This window comes from Boleophthalmus pectinirostris, unplaced genomic scaffold (assembly GCF_026225935.1).
Source record: "Boleophthalmus pectinirostris isolate CB_2022bp ecotype Guang Dong unplaced genomic scaffold, ASM2622593v1 HiC_scaffold_17, whole genome shotgun sequence".
Taxonomy (NCBI): Eukaryota; Metazoa; Chordata; class Actinopteri; order Gobiiformes; family Gobiidae; genus Boleophthalmus; species Boleophthalmus pectinirostris.
Genome location: NW_026571115.1, coordinates 19036757 through 19048912, shown reverse-complemented (window position 1 = coordinate 19048912; position 12156 = coordinate 19036757). Strand labels below are relative to the sequence as shown.

At 39.0% G+C, this 12156-nt stretch overlaps 1 pseudogene; it reads right to left on the bottom strand.

The window, feature by feature from the left end:
* Positions 1-6877: 6877 nt before the first annotated feature.
* Positions 6878-10845, bottom strand: LOC110168302 (cytochrome P450 2K1-like; annotated as a pseudogene).
* Between the last annotated feature and the right edge of the window lie 1311 nt (positions 10846-12156).

The following is a 12156-nucleotide window of genomic DNA, read 5'->3' as shown; positions in this document are numbered from 1 at the left end:
CTACACCGGAGCAACCCGCACGGACCTATAGTTCACTGCGCATTCTCCCTTTCCCCGCACGGAACCAGCGCGCAGAGGACGGCACGGAACCGCTCAGCGATGTCTTTACTGCTGTTGGCTGCTGCTGTTACCCGAACTCAGAGCTTCTGGGCTGACGTGCAGCGAGTTGTGTACAAAGTTATAGGCTACATGTGCTGTTTTATGAGTTTATGATGATAACTTGGGATGAGGACGGCCGTGGTGTTTTATGGTCTTTATTCATGAAGAACTTGAAACACCGACATGTGTCAAACGAATGCTTTTGTCATGAACTATGGAGCTATAACAGAATTGCAATTTTAGCAGCTCTTTGCCCACAGCGAACGACTCGCTACAGCACTCGTTCAGCAGTTGCTTACCGAACATTCTGCTATCTTGAGGACGAAACAGTAAAATACTCTTACAAGATCTTGCTCCATGGGAAGGAGATAGCAAACTAAGAATGAAGATGAATCCAACAAATACAAATCTAATTTATTTAGAGCAGTTTTAGTTTAACAGATGTTGCCTCTCCAACTTTAGGAGATGCTTTAACCATTTTCCTTGGAGTCACTGCAAAAAATCACAAAAAGTCACACATCAGGATTTAATGTTGTGTTTAATATCTGTGATAAGGAGTTTAGAGAAAGAAGCGCTAACTTACTTTCATTATGGCTGTATTTTTAGTCCGCACTGGCACCATTCTAAAATAGTGTTACCAAGTTTGTTTGTTTTTTACCCATTTTAGTCTTTACCTTTGGTCAATATCATAGTTTTACATCAGTTAACTGTAAGTTTGTGATGAAAAGTTGAGAAATGAGAGCTGAAAAATACAGCAAGTATGGCAGTTCTGTACTATACCATCTATGATACCAACTGGTACTTTGCAGCTGTCATCAATACTCCTTGGGGGTGTGATGCTAACTGTAGGTACTGCTCTGTCTCTCTCTGGCTTTATTATACTTAAATCTGATCTTTATTTCAACACAATCAACCTTTTTGTTGAAAATCAAACTCATAAACAGGACCATGAACGTTCAGACTGATCACAGGCTCCTGAAAATGTGCTCTTTAAATCCATTTTGTATTTTTCATTAAAGTTTTTTGGAAACAAAGGAATGGGGCAACAAACATTTTCCAAGTTTTCCAGTAATTCTCCAATTTGTCAAAGTCAAGTTTCATATAAATAGTATGGACTACATTCATCCAATCTTCAAGGCAAGGAACGTTATCACTAAGCCATCTTCTCGTAATACACTTCTTTCCAGCAGCCAGTAGTATATTAAAAATATATTTTTTTATATGTTATGTTCTCTAAGATGGGCAGGCCTTATCCCAAGGTGCAGTGTCTCAAAATTGTGCTGTAAGGTAACAAAGAGAAGTTTTTCAGTACTGCTCCTAACCTGAGACCAGAACTGTGAATGTTCTTTTGATCTTGGTTTATCTCTATGTGCTTTTAGAAAAAGTCCAGGTATACCCAAAGGGAGTTTGGTTTGTGTTTTAATATTCTCTAAATAATCCCTCACTTGAAGAAACCCATAAAAATCCTTATTATCTAAATTGTATGTATTCTTAAGGTTCTGCAAAGTTTCAATATTCCTCTTACTGCTCAGCAGATGATCATAAATTATATTTTGAAACTTGGCGACAGTGTTTGCTAATGCGTCCATCGAGTTACCATGGTTACCGATGAATATCCCGCCATCCCTGCTGGCTGACCCATACTTTGAAGGTAGAATGACCTTTTAACATAACTTCATTTTAACTTTAATTGACTTCGTTTGCCGACACGACACACTACTGTTTCTCAACCAGGCGTGCGTCTCTATCAAGGGGTCCAGCGGAACCGAACAAAACAACAACAGTTCCTACCTGCTGACTACCAAAATAAAAGTACAAAATCTTCTCTGATGTGCATATTATATATTATTCAAGAATTTAAAAAAAAATAAATCTAAATTATGGCAGTAAAACATTCGTAAGAACAGTTCCGGTATTTGAAAACAGGCCCTAAAACAAGCCCTGTTAAACTGTAAAAAATCAAATTAAATAAAAATAATTTCATTTGATTCAGCTAGTCACAAATAAATAAATAAAATAAAACAAATAAATCCCTAAAGTAGTATATTTTCGCTGCTCTGACATCAGGCAGTAAAGATTGTACTAGTCACATAAAAACACAGTGGAATAGTGGAAAAAGTCTATTTGTTGTACTTTTTGCTTCCACCAATGCAATTGTAAAAAAAAAAAAAAAAAAAAAAACTTGGGAGGTAATGGCAAATTTATATTTTTTTACATTTTGACCTGCCCCAGTACAGATATATTGTATAAGCAGAATCCGTGTATCATTCGTTCATTCGTTTTTCAATATAAAACCAACGATATGAGAGAATGAGAGCCTCGCACATCAACTACTAGAGAGGGGTGCGTTGGAGGAGAGGGAGCAGCCCCAGAACATACAGAAAAATCCCGCACACTGTCTTGCAAACTGTGAAATTTATTAGGACAAACTGTGCAACGTTTCGGCACTAGGCCTTCGTCAGGCAAACAGAATGAGAGCTCAGGTTTCCATCTTAAATAGGGTGTGGCAAGCACCCAAGGGTGACCGGTCATAAAGAAACAGTGCACACAAAACCCCATAATTCAAAAAACAAAGACAGTCAACATATAGTGTAATAATAATACAAATAATAATAATGAAATCATCATATAACGTTCATAGAATAATATTAGAAAAGTAAGAAGAATATATGGATACATATAGACATATAGTACACATTCACCCAACTATAAAATAATGTTGTCGTGCCGTATACACATCTATATATATATATACACAATGAATCTTAAGCTGTAGCCCATATACAGCCCACCCAAAACGAGAGTCCTAATGATGTAAACTAATGTCTACAAAAAGATGCTAAGATTAAAATCGTCATTGAGTCCTTTAGGAGCTAAAGTTTGGAGAGCGTGAATCCAAAATGCTTCCCTTTGTTTAAGTATGCGGTCATGGTCCCCTCCTCTGGGTGGAGGGGGGACATGCTCAATGCCACAGAAACGTAGGGAGCAAATATCATGTCTCTGATCATTAAAATGTACTGCTACAGGGTAGTCCCGGTCGTTTCTTCTGATGGAGCTCTTGTGTTCACTTATTCTTTGTTTAAGTTTTCTTGTGGTCTTTCCAATGTACACTAGGCCGCATGGACATTTCAACATATAGACTACATGTGTAGATGCACATGTGATAACACTTTTTATGGGATATTTTTTACCAGTGTGAGGGTGTAAAAAATGATCAGTTTTTACTGTATTATTGCATTGAGCACAGCTGCCGCATCGGTAGTTACCATTGGGTAGAGGGTGCAATAGAGATTGGGAGGATAGTTTAGTTTTGTTTGATAAGTAATAGTAATAGTAATTCTGTTTGCCTGACGAAGGCCTAGTGCCGAAACGTTGCACGGTTTGTCCTAATAAATTTCACAGTTTGCAAGACGGTGTGCGGGATTTTTCTGTATATATCAATATAAAACCAAAAATAAGAAAACGAAACAACAGTTTTCTTCGTTATTTGTCTCCAAAACCAAAATGAAAAAATGGATAACGATTCGTTTTTTCAGTTTTCGATTTTGTGTTGAAATGAAGAATGGAAAAAACGGATAACGGCCGTTTCCCGTTTACGTGACTTCCGTGACTGCGATGCCGAACTTTTGCACCGGGTACGGACTGAACTAGGACTGATCCAGGTCCGAGACCAGAGCGGACCAGAGCGGGACCAGACCAGGACCAGAGCGGGACTGGGGCGGACTCCAAGCTTTGACTCTGAGCCTCCGCGGGGTCCAAGCCTCAGCTTCGAGCTCTGAGCCTCCGATCTGGTATCGGTCTTGTCTCTGTCTCAGGCCCGCTCTGGTCCCGGTCTGGTCCCGGATCTGGTCCATTTGAACCAAAAGCTCTTAGTTCGGTTCGTTTTCGTTGGTGTGAAAGCGTCATTTGGATGCTTTGCACCACCTCGGAACCAGCCGCGGTTCTTGAGCGTGGAGGACTGGAGCAGCCCGTCCGGACCTGTAGTCCACAGAACATTCTCACTTTCCCCGCACGGAACCAGCACGGAGACGATGACACGGAACCGCTCGGACCGCTGGTCTCGGTCTCAGTTCCGCTCTGATCCCGCTCTGGTCCCGGTCTGGTCTCGGACCTGGATCAGTCCTGGTTCAGTCCGTACGTGGTGCAAAAGTTCGGCGTCACGGAAGTCACATAAACGGGTGTAACAGGCTGGTTTGTTACCCCAAACCACACTTAGCACCTTCACCCTTCACTAGAGCACTTTAAAACACTGCACTTTCCTTGCACACAGCACTTTTAACATATTTGCACATCACAAAATAAATTGCACACGACTGGTTTTTAAAAATATTTATTGTCGTTCCTTTAACCATTTTTTTTTAAATTCCTGAGGCACAGCACTTTAATTGGAAGTTGCTTGTCCCTGGAGGAAAAGGGAGACAATAACAAATTACATTTTAAATTGACTTTGTGCAATAAATATGGTGCAATATCTGTTTTAGAATGTTTTAAGTGTTGATGTGTTTAGTGTATTTTATTGTGTTTTAATGAATGGTGGATCTGCTTTTACTTACCTCCCCTTTTTATCTTCTGTCCAGGTGTGAAAAGAGTCTCCCGGAAACGAGCTCCCTCTTTTATGGTTCCGGGCTGGACCACGTGTAACATTTTGTACAGGGGTTTTAGGTTAGGTGTTTTATTGGTTTATGGGTTTTAACATTTAATTGGTGTAATGGTTTTAGGGTTTTATGTATATAGTTGGTGGTTTTAATAGTTATCTGGGTTTTGGGTTGTTTTATGGAGGTTTAAGATAAGATAAGATAATCCTTTATTGTCTCCCATGGGAGAAATTTGTCTTGGGACAGGGGGTAACATGTTTTATCAAAAAACAGGACAACACAACACAAAGCAGCACATAAACAAACACCATAAAACAAAGTAAATATGAGACCAGTATGACCACGAGTGATGCACCAACAGGACCCTTAAATTATCCTTAACAGGCCCTTGCATTCTTCTGTTCTATTAATTATTTAGGTTTTAATTTTACGCTAATGATAATTTTAACCATTCCTGTTTTAGCATAGTGGTTTTATCCAATCAGTAGGACCGGCATAAAAGGCGCCTTCAAAGATCAGTCTGTGTTCTGCTGCTGGAGAGGAAACTGCTGCCTGCCTCCCTTTTGCACCCTGCACTTTTTGCACTTGCACTTTTGTAATCATTGAAAAAACAAAAGTAAACCGTGGAACACAACTACCTGTCTGTGTCTGGATTTGTTTTTGATCTTGCTCACTGAACCCCAAGCCGCTCACGGTCAACCTACGTTACAACAGGAAACGGCCGTTATCAGTTTTTTCCATTCTTCATTTAAACACAAAATCAAAAACTGAAAAAACGAATCATATCCGTTTTTACCCCCGCCAAGGAGGTTATGTTTTTGCCGGCGTTTGTCTGTTTGTTTGTCTGTTAGCAACATAACTCAAAAAGTTATGGACCGATTTTGATGAAATTTTCAGGATTTGTTGGAAATGTGAAAAGGAAGAACTGATTTCATTTTGGGGGTGATCCGGAAGAAATCCTGGATTCTGGATCACTTTGAAATCTTAGTTAATATTGTGGTAAATGGGGCCAAAAATTTTGTTTCTCAATATCTCAGTTAATTATTGACCAAACCCCATGAAATCTGACTCAGAGATGGACAATGGAATCCTCTTTCATATTTCAAAGGCTGATCTGGATCTGATCCAGAAGACTGATTTTATCGCAATTTATATAAAAAATGGGGGTAGTCCTTGGCCTAGGTCTGCACTCTCTGAGTGCTTTTCTAGTTTCATTTTGGTTTTGGAGACAAATAACGAAGAAAACAGTTGTTTTTTTCGTTTTCTTATTTTTGGTTTTATATTGAAAAACTAATGAACGAATGATACACGGATTAAGCAGCTTTGGTCATAATATACTTTTTTGTTCCTATTCCCATGATGCATCTGTGTACCAAATTTGGTTTGAGTACGTCAATGTTTTTGTTGGGACGTCCCCTTGGCTAGGACTGATTTTCGACATGTTCCCATGGCAACACGATGGGAGATGGAGTGTGGCCGTCATTGACTTTTTTCATCAAGACCATGTCACGAATGTGTGTACCAAATTTTGTATGTCTACGAAAAAGTAAAATTTTATTGTTCCATACAATCTCCCTAGGAGGCGCTATTGCATCCATTTTAGATTTTATTATATAAATCTGTTCATTTTTGGAAAATGGAAATAGCCAAAAGTGAGAGAAACACAAGTTTTACCAGATGGCAAAATTTCCAGGACTTTTCGTCATTGTTCAGTGGGTGAAAAATAATAAGAAAGAAAGAAGAAGAATATTCTGATACAAGAACAATGTTCCGCTTTTTTTTGACCGACAAACTATACATTTTCGGAAACCTCAGGCGCATTGCTACATCATGGCAAGGGTCCCTGGTCATCGCTTTGCGATAGGCCTACTAATAGGTCCTTCGCCAGCCTCTGGCGCTCGGGCCTAATAATAATAATGAAAAACAATAAATGCAGACTCTGTACAGATCAAAATGCATTTTCCCACTAAAAATAAGGCATACTGGTCAAATTTGCAAAAATGAAAAAATAAATTTGGATTAGCCTGAAATTTGATTAAAAAAAATGGAACCCAAAAGATTTGCAAAATTATTCTTTACACATGAAATATGAGAGAAACAAATTGGGATCAAAATTACATGAATTCAGTGAAAGATCAAACTTCGTTAATTCCTAAATCAAAAATATAAGTTATAGCCAAGCCACACTAGTACATTGATCTTGTTTTGTAGTGTTGTGTTGTTATCAGCGAATAGTTGCACACAGCTCATGGGGTGATGTGGTGAGAGTGAAACCCATGGGGTCAACAGTAAATCCTCCTTTCTAACTCCAGGTGCAGGGCTGAAGCGAAAGCGCTGGAGAAGGCTAGTGAAGATCAGAAACAACTAAATTTTTGCCAATCCCTCTCCCAAACACGCCCTGCGACCTGCAAAACACTTCCAGTTCATTGTATTTATTATGGTTGAAATTTGTCACCAAAAATAATGTCTTTGTTATTAACCTGCGGAAAAGGGAAGAAAAGCTTCTCTTTTGATGAATTTGCCATCTTTGTCCAGGAAATGAGATGGGTTGAAAATGTGTGGATTTTCCCATTCATTCTCATCATAAAGCACAGAGGCAAGGAGAGGAATTACATTGTATCCTAGAGACAATCATTTTGTAAAGTATGACATTTTCTAATGTTTTTGGTCATCACAATCACAAATATCACACCTTTTTGATGAAGTAGCCCTGAAAGGTAACATCTTTGCTGGTTTTGTGAGGAATGGACATAGGTAAAATGTTGGCGAATCTCTGCGTCTCATGTATGACTGCATCAGTGTAGGGCAGGTTTTTCCGATCTTCAGCACAGATTTAGCAACTTCCTACTTTTCTGTCGAGCTCCTGTTGGACCTGATCTGTAGACAAATCACAACTGTATGATGTAAAGGTATACTATGTAATTTCTGCCTCCATGTCTCTATGGATGTTATTCCTTCGTCTAGAACAGGGGTGTCAAACTCATTTTGGTCCGGGGGCCATATCCAACCTACTTTGATCCCAAAGGGGCCAGATCAGAAAACTCATGAAATATAAACCCCAAAAATAACAATAAGTTCAAATATTTGTGCAGAGAAACACAAATCTATGACCTTTGAAACAAAACATTTTTAAACTAAAAATCTTCTTAAATGAACTCTTTCTTTTACAAAATATTATATTATTATGAAGAACCTGAAACTTTAAGAAAAATGCAATTTCAACACAATATTTTAACATGAACTTGTATGCAAATAGGAATAAGTCAATTTTTCTTGGAAAATCCTGCACTCGGCTCAACTTTTCTCATTTTTTACGTTTTTCTGATGAGGGTGTCACGGTCAACAGTCAAAACGATCGTCCTTTAAGAGCGTTTGGAAAGAGACAAGTCTTCATTTGTGCTGCTCTGGTGGGAGGGGCCACGTACAGAGGCACTGGAGACGCTGCTATGCTCAGCACCACAGGAAATTACCAATATTTTAATTAAAATATTTAAGTAGAAAATCAGCCGAGGGCCACATTAAAGGTCTTGGAGGGCCGCATCTGGCCCCCGGGCCTTATGTTTGACACCTGTGGTCTAGAATATCCCACATTTTGGCATTAAACATCTCTCTATTCAACTATACATTTTTTTTACTTGAACCTTGTGGATAAAAAGATGTTCTGTGAGTGGGGTTGCATTTCCGCAGATCTGATCTGTACCATGGTCTGGCAGTGCTACTTTTTCTCCATAAGCTTAATATCAGCATTAGGCCAAGGAATAACATCTCCACAGAGACAAGCAGGAAGCATAAAGCATGAATTCAAACTCAAAGAAGCCCCTGGTTCTTACTTTGGGTGTCTATGTCCCATACCATGCTAAGGGTCATTTAGTAATGCAAGGTAATGCTATTAGTGGATGTATGTGAACTAAAGCAAATGTGACATGCCCATAGTGACCAGGGATCCTCGCCATGAGTGCTTTAATACTAATTTGTTGTTTTGAATTAATTTTGTTGTGGTTGTTAAGCCCAAGGAAGAGGAGTACAAACTTTATTACATTTATTATTACTGTACACGTGCCTTTTAACTTTTAACCTTAGCACATTGGCACTTAAAATAGTTTTATTAAAAATTCAAGTAATGGTGCAATATGGCATAGTGTAGTGGAGTGCCACACTCTTCACTAAGTCATTTTGATTTGCTTTGTTTTACTCTGTTTTCCTTTGATTTGTGTGCCTTTTAATGTTTACATAGCACTGTACATTTTATCTACAGTTCCCAAATTGATTATTTACTGGCCCGAGCCAGTAACGAAGTAACTGGTGAGGGCTATTGTTCTTCGCCGGTTTCTTCTTCTTATTTTTTAATTCTTTTTCCGACCAAACGATCGCATTTTTGACCCCCTCAACATCGACGAAAAGTCCCCAAACTGGGGTTCAGATCGATTGGCCCGGCAAAAAATTTCATAAAATGGCCATCACAATAATGACCTAAGTGACCCGACTCAACAGCGCCGCCTAGAATTGGACCCCTATGGGAATGGGGACAGGCTAACTTTGTCACAGGGAAATGAAATTCGGGACAGTGATAGAGAACTATGACACAAGACAAAAGATGAATTGGAGCATGACCCTATGACGGACCGGAAGTCGGCCATATTTGATCAAAAATTCGGCGCCGTTTTGACTAGGGTGTCTACAAAAACATTCAAGTCCTCGGGGTTTAGTCCAAATGAGCTCAGATTTGACATGTCACATCTACACACACAAACGCACAGACATTTTCAACTTTTTTTGGGATACTTCTTACGCTTCACCCGTAGCACGCCGGCAAATAACGCCTTTATTTCCTGTTTTTTCGGTGACCTGTCACGGCCACAGGCATTGTCCTACAGAGCTCAAATTCAAATCACCATTGTGTGATCCAGGCCTGAATGTGATGAAATATGAAATCTTTTTAAAGTGAACTCTATAATGCCCCCTAGCATAGACGTGAAACGTCAACATTATCGGATTAGTACCAAATTCGGGGATTAAATTCTACGCATGATTACAAGCAAAAAAGTCCATTACGAACATGATGCATTTTTCACCAGTGGCCAGCAGGGGCGCAAAGACTCCCCCAAAAAATAGTACAAAAATAATTACACCCACAGGCTTAGTCCGAACGTGCAGAAATTTGAATCAATAATGCCTGATCACGGCCTAAACATAATACACTATAAAACATATGAAAAGTCGACTCTATACCGCCCCCTACCATAGACATGAAATGTCAACATTATTGGATTCGCACCAAATTTGGAAATACAATTCTATGCATGATTACAAGCAAAAAAGTCAATTACGGACATGGGGTATTTTTCACAGTTGGCTACCAGGGGCGCAAAGACTCCCCCCAAAAATAGTCAAAAAATTATTATATGCCCATGTTTAATCGGATCGTGCTGAAATTTTTGGCAATAATGCCTGATCTCAGCCTGAATATTATACACTATAAAACATATGAAAAGAGAACACTATAGCGCCCCCTACCATAGACATGACCCCTCAACATTATTGGATTTGTACCAAATTCGGGAATTTAATTCTATGTATGATTACAAGTCAGACAGTCTATTATGGACATGCTGCATTTTCCAATGTTGGCCAGCAGGGGCGCAATGACTCCTTCAAATATTTAAAGGTGCCTTATGTTATGTGTATAATGAACGAGCTGTCGGCCTGGGCGGATGTCGGGAAGAGAGAGTGGCGTGCCGGGCCTGTCTCGAGTCCCGGAGGTCGCGTGGGGGGGCGGTGCGCGCCGGGCCGCCATCGCCGCACGCGGCTTTAATTATTATTATTATTATTTATCCAAGTGCCATAATTGTTAATAACAAAAAAAGTCCAGTATATGCTGGCATAGCTAGCATACTGTCACACACTGCGACATAAAGTCCAAAGCCACTTTTTGTCACTTTGGACTAACACCAAATAAACAACAAGTAAATTCTAAAACATCCTGAGTAAGAACTTTCTGTAGCATGACCATCTATCATTTAAAATTTTACCTTTTAGTAAGTGAAGGACATTTTTCATTTTACTTTCTCTTTTTAATGTTCTTGGCTTACATTGTGCATTTCATTGTGCTCTTTACATGTGGATAATTATTTGAATATGCAAACCTATACATGTATGTCAGCACCTGAATGTCTAGGAGCTAATAGAAATAATTGTAACCATCAAGTTAAATAAACAAAGAGTCCTAATTTCTAAGGAGGAAGATATATATCAAACCCCTAATAATAATAAATGTTCCCTGTAAGAGGCACAGACTTACTAGAGAAAGAGAGTGTGACACTTTAAATTCAATTAATAAATCTTAAAAGATTACAGGAACAGCAAGTAAGTTTGTGGCCAAAATTGGTACTGCAATCACGTATGAAATACTGCAGAGCATAGTATAACCTACCCCGGACAAGAGGGCCCCAGCTATAGGTTGCCGAAATCAGACAGGTGGAGGGTGGCACAACAGTCCAAAACACATAATATACACATAATGACAACATCAACATAACTTGAGGGCTGCAATTTATATAGGAAAGGTAATATTCAGGCTGGATTACTGCACTGAAAAAATGGTCCGAGAGGGGTTGCTCAAGTTGCAAAAACAAATTTGACAACAATAACATCACTTTTTTACGTTTCTCAGTCAAGCATGTTTAAATCTTACAAAGGTCGCTTGATTGTGGCCGATGTTAGACCTGTATGTTTTAATCAGGTTGAGGAAACATGACTTTATTATAATTTCTGGTGAGGCTCCTCCCTCTGGAATTCTCCTCACCAAAACCTTTGGAGGGAAAATTCAAATGTAACAGGACACAGGACAGATACAGGAGCAGAGGACACACAGTGTGGAGCAGGAGGATTATGAGAGCTGATCTGGAGGTGAGACTTTTCAAAGATTTTATTATGTGCTTCTCCGGCCTAGAATGTCATCATAGTTAAAACATATTTGTGGTGTTTTATTTGAAATTAGAGTTAATGTAAGGACTCCTTGAAACAAATTGTCTTTGACTGTCCATCTACAACAGTGTGACAGTTGTACAAAGATTTGAATGTGTTTGTTTCAGAGTCGTCAGCACATGGTGAGTTTTGTTTCTGCAGATACAGTTCTAATGTTCTTGTGATTCTGTTCTGGTCCGTTATTGTAGTAATAATTGCTATAAGTGTATTTAAACATGTACAACAGAGTAGATCATCAGAATGTAATCATCATGTGTTATTCCTGTGTCCACAGGCAGAGACCAGAGTTTCTTCACTGGAATAAATCTTCACACTGTCCAGCTCCAAAGTGTGTATCTCTGTCCCTGTGCTCTCTTTGTGTTTGATTCTGTTTAAGACAATACAGATCTGTAGAAAACTAAAGACTGTTTTTGTATTCTTTTACAGAATTAGATCAATTAAATTAAATTATACATACTTATACATTTCATGATAAGGT